The following is a 14,360-nucleotide window of genomic DNA, read 5'->3' as shown; positions in this document are numbered from 1 at the left end:
TGGTCATGGTGTCTCTTCACAGAATAGAAATCCTACGACACCCTCCTCCTAACTGGGAATGTCAACAGTCCACAAGCCCTGTCCTGATGGATGCTCACAAGCTGGCATAGCTGATCTCAGGAAGATGGCGGCAGGTTGGCTGAAAGGAAAGACCAGGCCAGAAGGGTTGGCTGACTTCTTATTGCTGAGTGACATTCAAGAGACAAAGTCTGGAATCAGGGTGCCCGGCATGGGGCACTTCATCCCCAGGGACCTGACGCCAGGTGCAGGAGATAGGCGGGGCAGATCCTGATAGCTTGCCAGGCCCCGCTGCTGGGACCTGGGGGCTGACACACAGAGTAACCTGCCGCAGCTAAGGGAGGAGTGATGTCTATTATTGAGGCAGCGAGTCCCTAATGAGGGTACCCAGGTCTCGTGTGCACTGGGGAACCATTGGGGCAGCCCCCTGTGCTCCTCTCTGAGCATCCCTCTCCCCACAGAAGTGTCCAGGGATCGGACACCCCACAAAGCTAAAGCTCCAAGCTCACACGCCACCTGTCAGGCTACATAGCACAAGCACAAGTTCTGTGTCCAATCCTGCAAAGTTGGGAGCAGGACACCTTCAAATCCCCAAGGCGATAATGAACTCCAGGCCAAGAGACCACGCATGTGCAAAGCTCACTAGTTAGACTCTGTCACCGCTTTACCTAGGGATCACCTTACCCCGATGAACCTTGATGCAGGTAAAATGCATTTTGCCAACTTGGGGGGTGGGGAGACATCTCAGCCTGTAAAGCACTCGCAAACATGAGACCCTGAGTTCAATCCCAAAAAGTCATGTTAAGATGCATGGAGAATACATATAATCCAGCACTGGGAAGGCACAGACAAGAGGATCGCTGGGACTCAGTGACCAGACAGTCTAGCCCCCTTGGTGAGCTCCAGGCCAATGACAGACTAGAGGTGGACAGTGTTCCTAAGGATAATACCTGAGAATGACCTCTGATCTCCACACACATAGACACACATGTGTGCACATGCACACACACATACATACACAACACAACACAACACACACACACCTGCGCACTTTTTAAAAATCTTGGAAATTTAAATGGTGGCTTCCAGTCTAGAAGGACACAAAGTCCTTTTAGAAATAGCTCACGTAAGCCGGGTGGTGGTGGCTCACGCCTTTAATCCCAGCACTCGGGAGGCAGAGGCAGGCGGATCTCTGTGAGTTCGAGGCCAGCCTGGACTACCAAGTGAGTTCCAGGAAAGGCGCAAAGCTACACAAGAGAAACCCTGTCTCGAAAAACCAAAAAAAAAAAAAAAAAAAAAAAAAAGAAAAGAAATAGCTCACGTAGAGAAAGGCCTTTGGGGGGGAGTAGCTCTTTCCCATAACCCTTTCCCAAAGGGCCCCACAATCTTACAAATGAAAGACATTCCTGACCCATTGGGGAAGGGTCATACCCAGGTGGTGACCTCTGGATACCAAAGGGCTGATTCAGTGATGGCCCTCATCAAAACACCAAGCTGCCCACAACCTTCTCAGGAGAGCGCATTTCCACTCACACTTTTTCCCTCTCCATGTCTAAGTATCTGTCATGTCTTAATAGCACCTGGTCTGCCGTGATCAGCAGACACTGTCCTGCTGTCTCGATCCACAAGTGACTTTCACAGACTGTGACTAAGGTCACAGAAAATCTTTAAAACATCCATTTATATACTTTTTTTCTTGCTGAGGAGCTGCTAGGTTAATTAATAAAAGACCCAGGAGCATAAAACATATTACATTAGATGAAAATTCTTGGGAGGAAATAGCCACATAAAGAATAAAGGGAACAGGGCTGGGGGACATGGCTCTATGGGAGAGTGATTGCCTATAATCCCCAGTGAGGGGCTGGGGCATGACTCAGTGGTAGATCACCTACCTAGAATCCCCTAGTAAGGGGATTAGGATGTGGCTCAGTGGGAGAGCACCTGCCTAGAATCTCTGAGTGAGGGATTAGGGACATAGTTCAGTGAAACACTTGCTCAGCACCATCAAGGACCTAAGTACAAATCCCCAGCACCCTCCAAATTTTTAAGGAACACCAATAACTTCATTAAACTTATTCATTTGTCTTAGTGGAGCCATGGTGGTCTATGGTCGTTTACACTGCTCGGGTGCTATAAAAGAGTTAGCCAACAATCCTTTCCAATGATCAATAACCACAACACCAAAGACAAGCGGGCATCCACTAAAAACGTGTAAACCTATGAGGATTTAGATAGACTCACAAATGTATGAGAAGTCTAACCGAAGGTTAACAGCAGAATGTGAAGAGCATAACAGGTTTACCATGCAATCTGCTCTAACTTTGCCAGGTATAAGAATGTGTCAGAGAAAATACTCAGGAAACGGGTAGACACAATATCTAGGTTTTAAAAGTGATGCTTTTAGAGAGGAAAGGAGAGAAGAGGGGAATGCTTTTTAGAGAGACCTGGCTCCAGCTCAGCAGGGCCACTGTAAGTGTGCAAAATTATATCCCTAATGGATGCATCTGGCGGGGAGGGGGGTCTCCCAGGAGGAGGCTTCTAAGCTAAGCATCTCAGGACTTGCTCCAACTGTTATCTCTACTAAAAACTTGAAGTTTCTAAAAGTGGATTCGTGGAACTCCTGTAGGCAGACTCCCAGGGTGTTCAGCCGCAGAAATGGGACAGGAGTCCTCCTGCACCTCTGCAGCCTATCTGGAATCCACAGACCCAACACCCCTGCAGTCTATCATGTGGAACCCACAGACACAGCCTGAGAGTCTGTGCCTGTCAAACCCAGGGCCCCACTGAGCCCAGGGACTGGGCTGGGGCAAGCACACCCAAGTGCTGCAGTTTTCAGACAACATTCCCATCCATCTGTGCTAGTCCTCTACTCAGAGGAGACATCTGGCAGCCAATCACGGAGCTCTCTGCTTACTGCTACAATCCATGGACCCCACTTCTACCGAAGGCTTTTAAGAGCTTAACCTCTCAGGAAATGTTGTGTGCTGTAGCTGGTCTGTCCCCCGGACCAGGCGTCAGAGAGACCCCATTGCTGACCCTGAGCAGGCTCTGGGTACCAGGAGGGGCACATCATGTCCCTTCCTGGTTAAGACTGGGACATCCCCTTGATCAGGAGGAAGGTTCCCATCAGAGGCAACCTGTTACCCAGAAAACCTCGTTGTTCCCACCAGAGCCCAGAGTGGACCCTGTGAGCCATGTCAAATGACTCCAAGAAGCCGCTTTCAACATGATAGAAATGCACATCCTATCAAGTAGCCTGCTCAGAAACTTCGGCTTTCGCCTACTAACTCAATTTCACACCACAGGAACAAGACAACTAATTTTCTGCCACATTCCGGTGGCACTTCCCGCTGGGTGATATGTGTTTGGCTCTGGTAGGGTGTGGGAACGTGGGTTGAGCTCCCTGGGGCTGCCTAAGGTACAAGTGAAGCTCCTCATTCACTACATGTGGGAACCATGGGCAAGTGGCACCACTCCAGAGCCTCGGGCTACTGGCCTGGAAAGGGGAACAGAAGTCAGTCCACCCTCTCTCCCACCAGGGGTGCTGGGACATCAGAACCGAAAAAGCATAATAAAGATGCCTTGGAAAGGGCAGGGTGCAGAATAGCTTATTCTGTCCACTCTGCAGCTGCTGAGTGCCACTGTCCACCCAAGTCCTAGCTGATGTGTGTGGTCATCAGCAGCTGTGCAAAGGCCCTGCCCAATCCAGAGAAGGAAGTCACCCTATTCTTCTAGGTGGTTTGTACCACCCCCTTCATGACAGTCAGAGGCCTCTCTGTGCTCTACAGCACCCAGTAGTCACATGTAACCATCCTCTAGCCCCACCAGCCTAGAAGCAGCCTCCATCCAGCTCCAGGCCAGACACACAGCAGCAGACCCCCAGATAAGATCTGTTTAGCTTACTTTAATGAAATACAGAGAAAACAGGGCCAACTCTGTCCAGCTCATCTCTGCCCCACAGAAGATGACAGACCTCTCCTTGGGGTGGGCTGGTTAGCTTCTGTGCCGAGCCAAACAAAGGCTACAAGTTTAGTCCGGAGGGGCATTCCAGGCTCCCAGCCCATCTCCCAATCTGTTTACATTCTTCCCACATCCACATACCAGTGCCCAGGTGATGGAAGACAGGCCTGTATGTGGGTCCCCACTTCTATCCTGACTACGAGGGTCACAAAATTGCCAAGAGGTTTGGGGTAACATGCATGAGCCTCCTCAACGTTACTTCCCGTGGGGGTCACAGCAACGGGTGAGCTTCTTGATGAGGTCGAAATGCAAATTTGAACAGGCTGCTATGACCAGACCTCCCTGCTGCCCTAAAGAACCATTGAGGCTGCAAATCCTGTAGCATCAGGAAAGGGGTCAGCAGAGAGGGCATAACCTTATTTGGAGATCCGTAACAGTTGCAGGGTTCCTCGGCCCTCACAGCAGCTCTGTCCCACACATAGCACATTTTGTACAAGCCCCCATTGCTCCCTGAAGCCCATAGAGACTCTTGAGCCCTATCATTTAGGACTCTTATGTATTCAGAAACAAAGCACATTATGTCACAGACCCAACTTATAAGGCTCCATCTCTAGGGTCACTTCCCTGCGGATCGGATAACTCCCAGCATGCTCTTCTGTCACACTTTCTTCCTCATGAGGGAATATAAAACCCCATGCTATCCCCAGCTCCTTCACAGGATCCAGCTGAAACTCCTCACATCTCAGTGCCCCATCCCGATGACCCAGTGTTCTAGATAGCACCTCAATCCCCAAGCCTGAACCAGTAGCCTTCCCATGATCGCAGCTGTGCATGCAACCTTGAGGTGGGTTAAATAAATGAGTCAGTGACTTGGACTACAAACAAGGCTTTCTAAAAAGGCACTTGAGATACTAGGCAGAGATTCCCCAATTGCCCAGTTCACCAGGGGCTGCGGGCAGGATCCTTAGGAGCCACCTTCAGCTGCACGCTAGCCTCCTGACACGGGGGCCTAAAGATAGCCAGGTGGCCACTGAGTTCCTCCTTCTTGGAAAAGTCCCTGGTACAAACAATGGGTTCCGTTTCCTTGAAAACACTTCACACCTGGGAGCTGTGACTTCCAGCCACTATGAAGCCAGAGTTCTTCTTCTTCTTGGTTTTTTTGTTTGGTTGGTTTTTCGAGACAGGGTTTCTCTGTGTCATTTTGGTGCCTGTCCTGGATCTCGCTCTGTAGACCAGGCTGGCCTTGAGCTCACAGAGATCAGCCTGGCTCTGCCTCCTGCGTACTGGGATTATAGGCCTGCACCACCACCGCCAGGCTCAGATTTATTCTTCTTACCCACTTTAAGTGTAGGTGACCCCCGGTTCCACCCTCCTCTCCAGGCTACCACTGCTTTCCCCCATTCACCCGTGTCCAAGACCTTTCTCAGCTCACTTCAACTGCAGCAATGGAAGGTTCCAGGCTCCACCAGCCTCAGCCTGCTGTCACCTACATGTGGTTGGAATGTTTCCAATCAAGACACCTCCAGGGGTCCTTGTGGACACGCCACACACTATCTATCTACCTGTAGGGTGCCAGCCCTGAAGTGGGACCTGGGTCAAGGCTGGAGCTGCAGATGGAGACCCACCTGCTGAACCTCCCCTAGCCAGGTCAGCAAGATCCAGGGTTCAATCCCAGTTAGAGGTCACAAGTCATTCTCCAACCCTAACTTCCAAAATTATCTCTGCATGCCAAAGCTCAGCTTAATTAGCTGGTTGACCTCATTAACGTTCAAACTTCAGTTCGAAAAAGAGGTCACACACCTACCTAATTTACTACCTCGAATTTCCACGCGGAACCCACTATTTTCAGATGTCCTCTGAAGGTTTCCAGGACTGTGCCCGCAAGCAATCTGTAAACCATCAGGGAGGCCCCTGAGACCCCCACACCCGTGGGCCCAAGGTATCTTCTCAGATGGAACAGCCCGCATCCCCTTTAAAAGCTCAGCCATCAAAAATTAGTCTCTAGAACAAACCTCTCGCCCACTGGGCATCCCCTACCAAGCCCCAGAACCTCTCAGCGCCCCACCCACTTGGAGCTAAACTACTGGAGTGCTTCTTGTTGCAACCCCTGCAAATGGGTGAGGAGGTCCATGGAAGCCCACCCCCTCTGCGCCCCAGCTGCAGCTTTCAAGGCGACCCTGGTACTCTCCGGGAGGACAAGTTTCACTGGATACCCTAGCCCTCTACCACCGGTCAGAGATGTTAAGAGCGACTCACCCTACACACCCCAGCGATGAGGTCCAACGGATGCCCCACGCCCTTGGACACCGGAGGTGAGGTCCCGCGCGACCCCAGCATCCTGGCAACGAAGTCCTGCACCCACAGGTCCTGCAATGCACCCTCTTCACCCAAGACGAAGTTTACCCGGTGATGTCACCTGGGTCGCACCTGCTGGCTTCCTCAGAGGCCCCAGTCCAGGGGGCAAGGGCGTGATCTGGGTCTGCGTCTTCCAGAACCCTCCCGGTAACCGGGAACCCAGGGCTGCGCTGCCAGGCCGCCCGGGGAAGGCGTCTGGGGCCCCGGGCGCGCGGGAGGAGCTGCCCGCTGCGCCGGAGGAGGGATGCCCGGGCGAAAGTTGCCAGGGAAACTTGAGCAACTCGAACACCGGTGCCAGCCTCCTGCATAATTCACGGGCAGCGGCGGACGGAGGCGGGGGCCGCTCCTCTGCGCCCGCCGGGTCCCCACACCCCTACTACGGTGCGTGGCGGGCAGGGGTCGGGCACCCGGCGGGGGCTCCGTGCGACCCCCGACCTCCTGGAGGCAGCTGCTGCCGCGGCAATCGGCAATCGTGCGCAAAGCCAGCGACTGGGCAGAGTCTCAGAGAGCGCAGAGTCTCAAGGGACAGAGAGATCAGGGCGCAGGTCCCCGCCCAGCGCGCCCCCTGGCGGCCCTACGGCAGCTCCTCTTCTGGGCTTTGCAGACCCAGGCCCCCAAGAAACATGCGATCTACATACAGGACAGGAGATCCGGGGCATGGGACAGAGGCTGATCCACCTGCGCTGACCCGATGTAGGAGTCAGAAGCGCTGAAAGAAGCAGAGGTTCACAGGCTTAGGGGACAAAGAACTACTGAGCTCTGCACTCAGGCCGCTTTCAAGGCTCTTGTAACTGGCCCCTGCCGGGGCAAAAGGTCTTGGGGGGAGGGGTGTCCCTTAAGAGACGCGAGCCCCACCTGCACGCGCGCATCCCTCTTTTCCAGCTCTCATCCTCAGCCTCTATGGGTACGGGGCCGTGCTGACCCGGTCGCCGTTGCTTCTGGAATGCAGAGGCACACACATGCCTCAAGAGCCGGGTTAGGTGCGCGAAGGCCACCCAGTATCCTTCCCCGCCCGTGCGTCTCACCTGGCTCCCGCGTCGGGGGCGGGCCCAAGCCCAGGAGAGGAATTGAGATCGCGAACCCCGGTCGGTCCGGGAGGACCAAGCGGCGCCGCGCCCCGCGGGGCAGGAGGTTTGGGGGTGCAGAGCGCAGCCCCGCCCCGTCCTGCGCCGCAGGCGACCTGGGGCTCCGGGGCGTAATGCAACCGCGGGCGCTGGCAGCGTGGGGGAGGGGTCCTCTCACAGGCGACCCGCCCCTGTCGCACCTGTCCGGGTCTCTCGCGGTGGCCGTGGTAGCGCCGAGTGTGGGGTCTGTTGTAGCAACCCAGGGAGACGCCGGGCGCCCCGCCCCGGGCTGCGTGGCTCGCGCGCCACCCCCTCCCAGACCAGAAAGTCTCTCCGGATGGTAGAGCCCAGCCCCTTTCCGCAAGATTATCCCGACCTCAACCCGCTCCATCCGGAGCATGTTAATAGGATTGGGAAACCGAGGCCCACGGCTCGGAAAACGTTTGCAGCGCGCTTAAAAACTTTGTACCTGGGTAACACGCCTGCGTCTGCCTTCCAGGCCTCCAGGGCTAGAGCACCTTCCGCCCAGGGGAGGAGACCGGGCGGAGCTGGTAGGGAAGGAGAGACAAGTGCCAGAATCCTACAGGTGAAACTCTCTGGAGGCGCCCAGGGATTTTCTTATCCGCAGTGGCAGGCTTTTGCTTCAGCAAAAGGGAGGGAGCTCTAGGGCCCCAGCTCCGCGCCATGGCAACATGCCCAATCTGTTGGAGGGACCATGGCTAATAATCTCCAAAAACCTTAATAATTTACTGACAGCTCTCCACCGTGCACAAGCTGTATGTCTATGGGCAAGCTATTGGGGGGAGAGGGGTCTGTGTTTTTCAATATTTTGGGAAAGGAGTTTATTGTCTTGGAAATCTACAGTTCAAAGAGGCTCGGGGTGAGAACAGAGATCCAGTCTGTGGGTCCAGGCTGTGATTCAGAACCTTGACATTAGGCAGGTCCCAATCTGCACCCTCCTCAGAAAGAATGGAGACACAAATGAAGTCAGTCTTGTAGGATATGCCTGAGAGATTCCCGTGGACAGGTGAGCTCAACATACCAAGAGCAAAGTTAAATATTTGATCTGGATAGTTTTTTTCTCCTTGAATAATTGGCCCACATTTCAAAGAAGTCTTTAAGCACTTGAGTTTAAAAAAAAAAATTTGTGTTGGGGCCTATTTCAGGACACACGTGGAGTAATGTGGTACCTCCTGGGGAGAGCTGCCAGCTGCAAATTCCAGCCCTCCTCTGCTTCCTGAGACATAAGCGCTGATAACATATTAGTTGAATGAAGAAAGCAGGAATCCATTAGTAATCTCTCAGACAGAAAGAAAAGAAGCCCTGGCTGGATCCCACAGGCTGATTTCTTGGGAGGGATCCTTAGACAACTGATAGTCTTTGAGCTCCTTGCAAGCAACTGGCCATGGCTCCACCTCCCGCTAATTCCATCAATCCTGACCTCAGAGAGCACATGTCACAGAAATGAAGAATGGACTGTTGGCCCCAAGAACCCAACTGGAAGATGCATGCCAAGACACCCTGCTTCTGCCAGACCCCAACTCCCAAGCCTCGCTCCTGCATCCTGTGCTGCAGACCGTAAGGGAAGCACTGGGGCCAGAAGTCAGCCTTGAACTTTCTACTGTCCCCAGGGAAGGCTCAAGTGCCAGCACCATTGTTATGTTCAATAAAGGCTTCTCTTGGGACTCCAGCTTCCACCAGCCCATCGCCCGACTATGTGCCCTGACTCACCCATGCCCACACCACACTGTCTACCCCACATACACACACCTTGCTCTGCTTGCTGCTTGGAGCCTTCAGTTTGGCATTTTAAGGACAGGATCCTGCCTGTGCCCCAGTTTCTTTGTGTCCCTGTATCCAGTGCAGCCTTGTCCTCAGCTCAAGCCACATCCTTGGGTCTAATTCCTCACATGGAAAGACAGAGGATGGGAAAACACCAGCGAGAGCCTGGGGTGGTATCTCAGACACACATACACCCCTCACCCTGTCTGTCTCTAAGACTGCTGTGTGCTTTCAAAGGTTCCTAGACCACCACTCATCCGAGTCGGGGCCTCTTCGGGTATTCTTGTTTCTGATGGGTCTGCAATGGTGCACATCACCCAGAGCCTTGCTTTTTGTTTTGGTTTGTTTCTTTTCCTTCAGTGTAGGAGAGGGGGCATCAGCCTTTGTGCTGCTGAGTTTCTGAGCCCCTGGTTTGGTTCCGCATGCTGGCTGCACATGTGAAGATGCAAAAGGAAGGACTGGATGACCTTGCAGAAAGAGACCCTGCCTCCCATCTGATAGCGGGTCCTTCTGTCTTGCAACCCCTGGAACAGGCATCTGCCCACCCCAATACTCACATCCCTCACGTTAGGATTTATCTGAAAGGGATTCATACAGAGGACTAGAAGCCAGAGCATTATGCTGTGGAGATTCCAGAAAGAACCACCTTTTTGGTCCTGGGAAAACCATTATCAACATATTGTAACTAACATTAGCCCAATGCTCACTGCACTCAACAGCTCCTGGAGAAGCTCTGGTTGGGGTTTCAGGCTGCGGGGGCAGGATGGCTCCAGCTTTGGCTAGCAGGAAAAACACTGAAGGCTGAGGATGGGAGGGATGCATCGGTGAGTGCAGGCAAGGCAGGTGGTGTGCAGGCATGTCCTGGTAAAAGCGGCAGCTTCAGGCAGCACATCTCTCCCCTCCTGGTCCCTGCCAGACCTCTTGTAGTTCTGCAACGTTCTAAACCTGGCTCCACGGTAGAAAAAGTTCCACTTCCTTCATGTTCCCCGGAGTCATACATTTGAGTCATACATTTGAAAGTGCATTCCTCTCTTAGCTTCTAGTTTGGAACCCCCCACCTCCCCTGCAGCTGCACGACCCCCCCATATCCCACCTGTGTCCTAACACAGACATTTAGTGCCTTCCACTCACTTTTCATGGGTTCATTTCCCCATGTTTGTTCTGGAACACCTCCTGGCACACAGGAGCCCAGAATCTGTTAACTAAACTATGCAGTTGAACGTTGCTGAGCTCGTTCTGGACCAAGTCCTGTCTGAAGAGTCTTCCTGGAGGATATGTAGACAGTGGGCAGGAGGGGAGGCCGGCTAGATAGAGAGCCTGCCGGGTTCTAGCCCAGCTGCAGGGTCCTCTCTCCACCCCTGTGTATTCTCTCTCATCTTCCTGCCTCCTGTTGGTGGTGTAGCCTGAAGACTGTAGGAGTCAACCAGATAGGCTGATACATGCCGGTACTCAGAAGGTAGAGCCAGAAGAATCACAAGTTTAAGGCCCAGCATCAGCTAGTGCTGAAGCCCTATCCAAAATGAACAAACAAAAAGAACAGAGGTGTGGATGCTCCAGGGCAGCTTGCAATCAATGTGAAAGCAGGGTGGGCAGTAGGCAGGGGCCACCCAGGTCTCTTAAAGCAGGAGAACAGCCTGCAGAAGCTGCCAGGACCTCTGGAGGTGCCTTTGGACAAATTAAGAAGTATGTCTGGTCAAACAGAGTTGTTATATCACAAGCTGTATCATTTGAGGATATTTTAATATTCAGTTTAAATTGCACTAAACCACACTTTATGTTTAGATATGAAATGCTGCATCGGTAGAATGTGATGCAGGAACAAGAAGTATAAGGCTGCTCATACTACAAGACCTCAAAAATACCAGCCAAGGGCCATAGAGGGGTCTCGGTGGGAAAAGGTGCTGGCCACCAAGTCTGCTCACCTGAGTTCCATCCCTTGAGCCCACAAGTTAGAAAGAGAGAGCGGACTTCCACAAACTGTCCCTGGACCTCCACAAGCTCTGTTCTGTAGTGCACGTGTGTGACACACACACACAATTAATTAATTAATTAATTAATGTAAAATATCAGCCATTGCAATAAAAAATTAATCAAGAAACACAAGCATTGGAAATGGAGGTCAACTTCCCATCCAGGGAGGTATCATATTGGAAAGTCTAAGGAAATAATGCTAGAACAGCTTGTGTACTCATGAACAATAATTATCTGGAAATACGAAGAAAAACAAAACCATCCCTGAGATTATGTATGGAAGGACAGAAAGTGCCAAGACACATATGTGGAGGGCTTTGTGTCAGAGCTGATGTCCTGATAGCTTGGACCTCTCTCCCTCCAGTGACTGCACTGCGACTCTCTCAGAATCTGCAGCTCCTCCATGGAACCTGGCAGGTGGTCTCTCTCTCTTCACCCTGATCTTAGCAAATGAAGGGAGGAAGCAGGGGACAGAGAGGAGAGAAGAAAGGAGAGGGGGAAGGAAACAACTCAGGATGGGGGAGGAAGGGAGAGAATGAACCAGGGAAGGAAGTGGGGAGGGTTGGAGGGAGGGGAGTGTAAGAGGGAGCTTAGTCCAACGTAACTTCCTGTAAACGATAAAGAGAAGGCATATCCAGTAAACCATATAGTAACTCAGACCTGTTAACTTTTCAAAAAATATACAGCTAAATCTCTAAGCCATTATTACAGCAAACTAAATTACAGATGCCTTAACCCTTGAACCTGAAATGACACCATGTGTCATAGTTTTCTGTTGCTGTGATAAACACCATGGCCGAAAGCAAATTGGGAAGGAAAGGGTTTATTTCATCTTTACAGTTTACAATCCATCACTGTGAGAAGTCAAAGCAGAAACTCAAAGCAGGAACCTGGAGGCAGGAACTGAAGCAGAGGCCATGGAAGAATGCTGCTCACTGGTTTGCTCCTCGTGGTTTGCTCAGTCTGCTTTCTTATACAACCCAAGACTACCTACCCAGGGGTGGTACTGCCCACAGTGGGCCATCCCACATCAATTATTCATCAACAAAATGCCCCCACAGACTTGCTTACAAGCCAGTCTGATGGAGGGCATTCATCAACTAAGACTTCCTCTCTCCAAGTGGCTCTAGTTTATGCCACTTGACATCAGTTCACTGGGGCTCCAAACACAGAATGTACAGAGTTCAACACTCCCGTCCACTCTGTCGTTCTTCTAGGGGTTCCCGCTAGGGGGACACAGCTGACCCTGTGCCCACTCTGCTCCAGACTAGTGACCTTGGAAGCACAGATAGGCCTGCTCCTGGCTCTGACTCCGACATCCCCAAGTCCTGCAGACTAGATTTCCTTGACCCAGCTTGTCTCTCAGTTCTGCTACTAGGCTCAGCCTCCTCCTCCTCCTCCTCCTCCTCCTCCTCCTCCTCCTCCTCCTCCTCCTTCTCTCTCTCTCTCTCTCTCTCTCTCTCTCTCTCTCTCTCTCTCTCTCTCTCCCCCTCTTCCTCTTCCTCCTTTTCCTGCTGCTGTGACTGTGCCTCCTCAGGCATCCTCTCCCATGCCTCACTTTTCAGAGGGCTGCCCTGGCTCATCCTCCTCCCCTGATGGAACTCCTAGCAGGAGTCCCTTCTTGTATCAGATTTAAACTTGAAGCAAAAGAACCTGGGGGGTCCCTGCATCCTCCTCTCTGCACACTGGCTCACCAGTCCCCAGCAGACAGTCCTCCAGCTCTGCTCCTGGCTTTCTTGCCCCACCAGGTAGAACAAGCAGGCCCTGGCCTCCTATGTGTTTGCCCCCACTCCTGGGCTGTAGGGCCCTCTGATCCTCTGACTTGGCGATCTTCTCTGTACCCAGCTGCCCTTCGTGTTTGCAGAGCAGAGTGGATAAATGCCAGAGCATGGTGGGTCCAGGTTTCCAAGTGAATGTGACTCAAGAAACCCATGTGAGCCACAGCTGAGGACCTCGACGGAGGCACAGAAAGGATACAGGACAAGCCACACACATCCTGGCTGGTGGAGCACAGGGTCAAACTCAGAGCAGAGCTGCAGGTGGTGCATCTCCTGACAAAGACTACAGCACTCAATACCACAACAGTGTGGATCGAAGTATTCCAGAAAAGGAAGGGCCTTGGGTGGTTGCTTGGTGGGCAAAGTGCTTAATTAGTAAACATGAGGAGCTGGGTTAAATCCTCAGAAACAAACAGCAATAACAACAGAACCATATTGTAGCTGGAGAAATGGCTCTGTGGTTAAGAGCACTGGCTGTTCTTCCAGAGGACCCGGGTTCAATTCCCCACACCCACATGGCTACTCACAACTGTCTGGAACTCCAGTTCCAGGAGATAGGACGCCTTCTTCTGGCCTCTGCAGGTACTACATGCAGGTCACACAGACATATGTAGGCAAAACATTCATGCACATATAATAGAAATAATTTTTGGTTTTGGTTTGTTGAGACAGGGTTTCTCTGTGTAACAGTACCTGCTGTCCTGGAACTTGCTTTGTAGACCAGGTTGGCCTTAAACTCACTGAGACCCACCTGTTTCTGCCTCCCAAATGCTGGGATTAAAGGCCTGCACTACCACAGCCCGGCTACAGATAATTTTCTAATTAATGTTATAAAATATTTGTGGGAAATGCCCATTTGCTGAATGTGCACCCATCTTTGTCTTTGTCACTGTCCCTAAGCAAGGTGCTAAACAGCTCTTTGCACAATGTTTAGTTGGGTTAAGTTTCCCGAGACTTCGAGTATTTATGCACAAACTTGTGGTTGTAGCAGAGACCTGAGCACCTTGCTTTGGGGTGTCCTGAAGCTCCTGCCAACACCATCCCTCCCAAGGTATTAAGGGACCCTCTCCATTTGCATGGAATCACTTGGAGTTGGGCCACCAAACTCTCCTCCATACCTGGTCGTGTTGCTCTCTGTGTGTGGTTTCATTAGAAGCAGCATTTCCTACTCTCAAGGCAATGTGAGGCTTTTAATGTATCGATTGGTAAAGCCGTGAATGGGGTCTGCCTGGACAAGAGATGGAGAAGTTGGCAGGTTGCCCACTTCTGCAAGCGCCTGCTTCCTTTGCCCTTGGCTGGATCAGAGCTAAAGAAATCCATTCTAGGTGGAACGGGTGCTATAAAAGTCAGGGGGAAATGGTTCAGCTCTTGTGACAAGGTGGAAGGCCCCCAGGGACAGCCTGGATGTGGGTGGAATATCCCTGCAACATGC

General features: G+C 52.1%; 1 protein-coding gene across 3 annotated transcripts in view; it reads right to left on the bottom strand.

The window, feature by feature from the left end:
- Shank2 (SH3 and multiple ankyrin repeat domains 2) overlaps positions 1-7,136 on the bottom strand; it is a 470,619-nt gene extending 463,483 nt beyond the window's left edge. For 2 of the 3 annotated variants that reach the window (XM_076555924.1, XM_076555928.1), the window contains exon 1: positions 6,235-7,134. The gene's annotated coding sequence lies outside the window, so the exon portion shown is untranslated. Of the gene's footprint in view, positions 1-6,234 lie in introns of all 3 variants that reach the window. The other variant, XM_076555951.1, reaches the window with a different exon arrangement.
- Between the last annotated feature and the right edge of the window lie 7,224 nt (positions 7,137-14,360).

This window comes from Peromyscus maniculatus, chromosome 1, assembly GCF_049852395.1.
Source record: "Peromyscus maniculatus bairdii isolate BWxNUB_F1_BW_parent chromosome 1, HU_Pman_BW_mat_3.1, whole genome shotgun sequence".
NCBI classification, from domain to species: Eukaryota; Metazoa; Chordata; class Mammalia; order Rodentia; family Cricetidae; genus Peromyscus; species Peromyscus maniculatus.
This window is presented reverse-complemented; position numbering and strand designations above follow the sequence as displayed.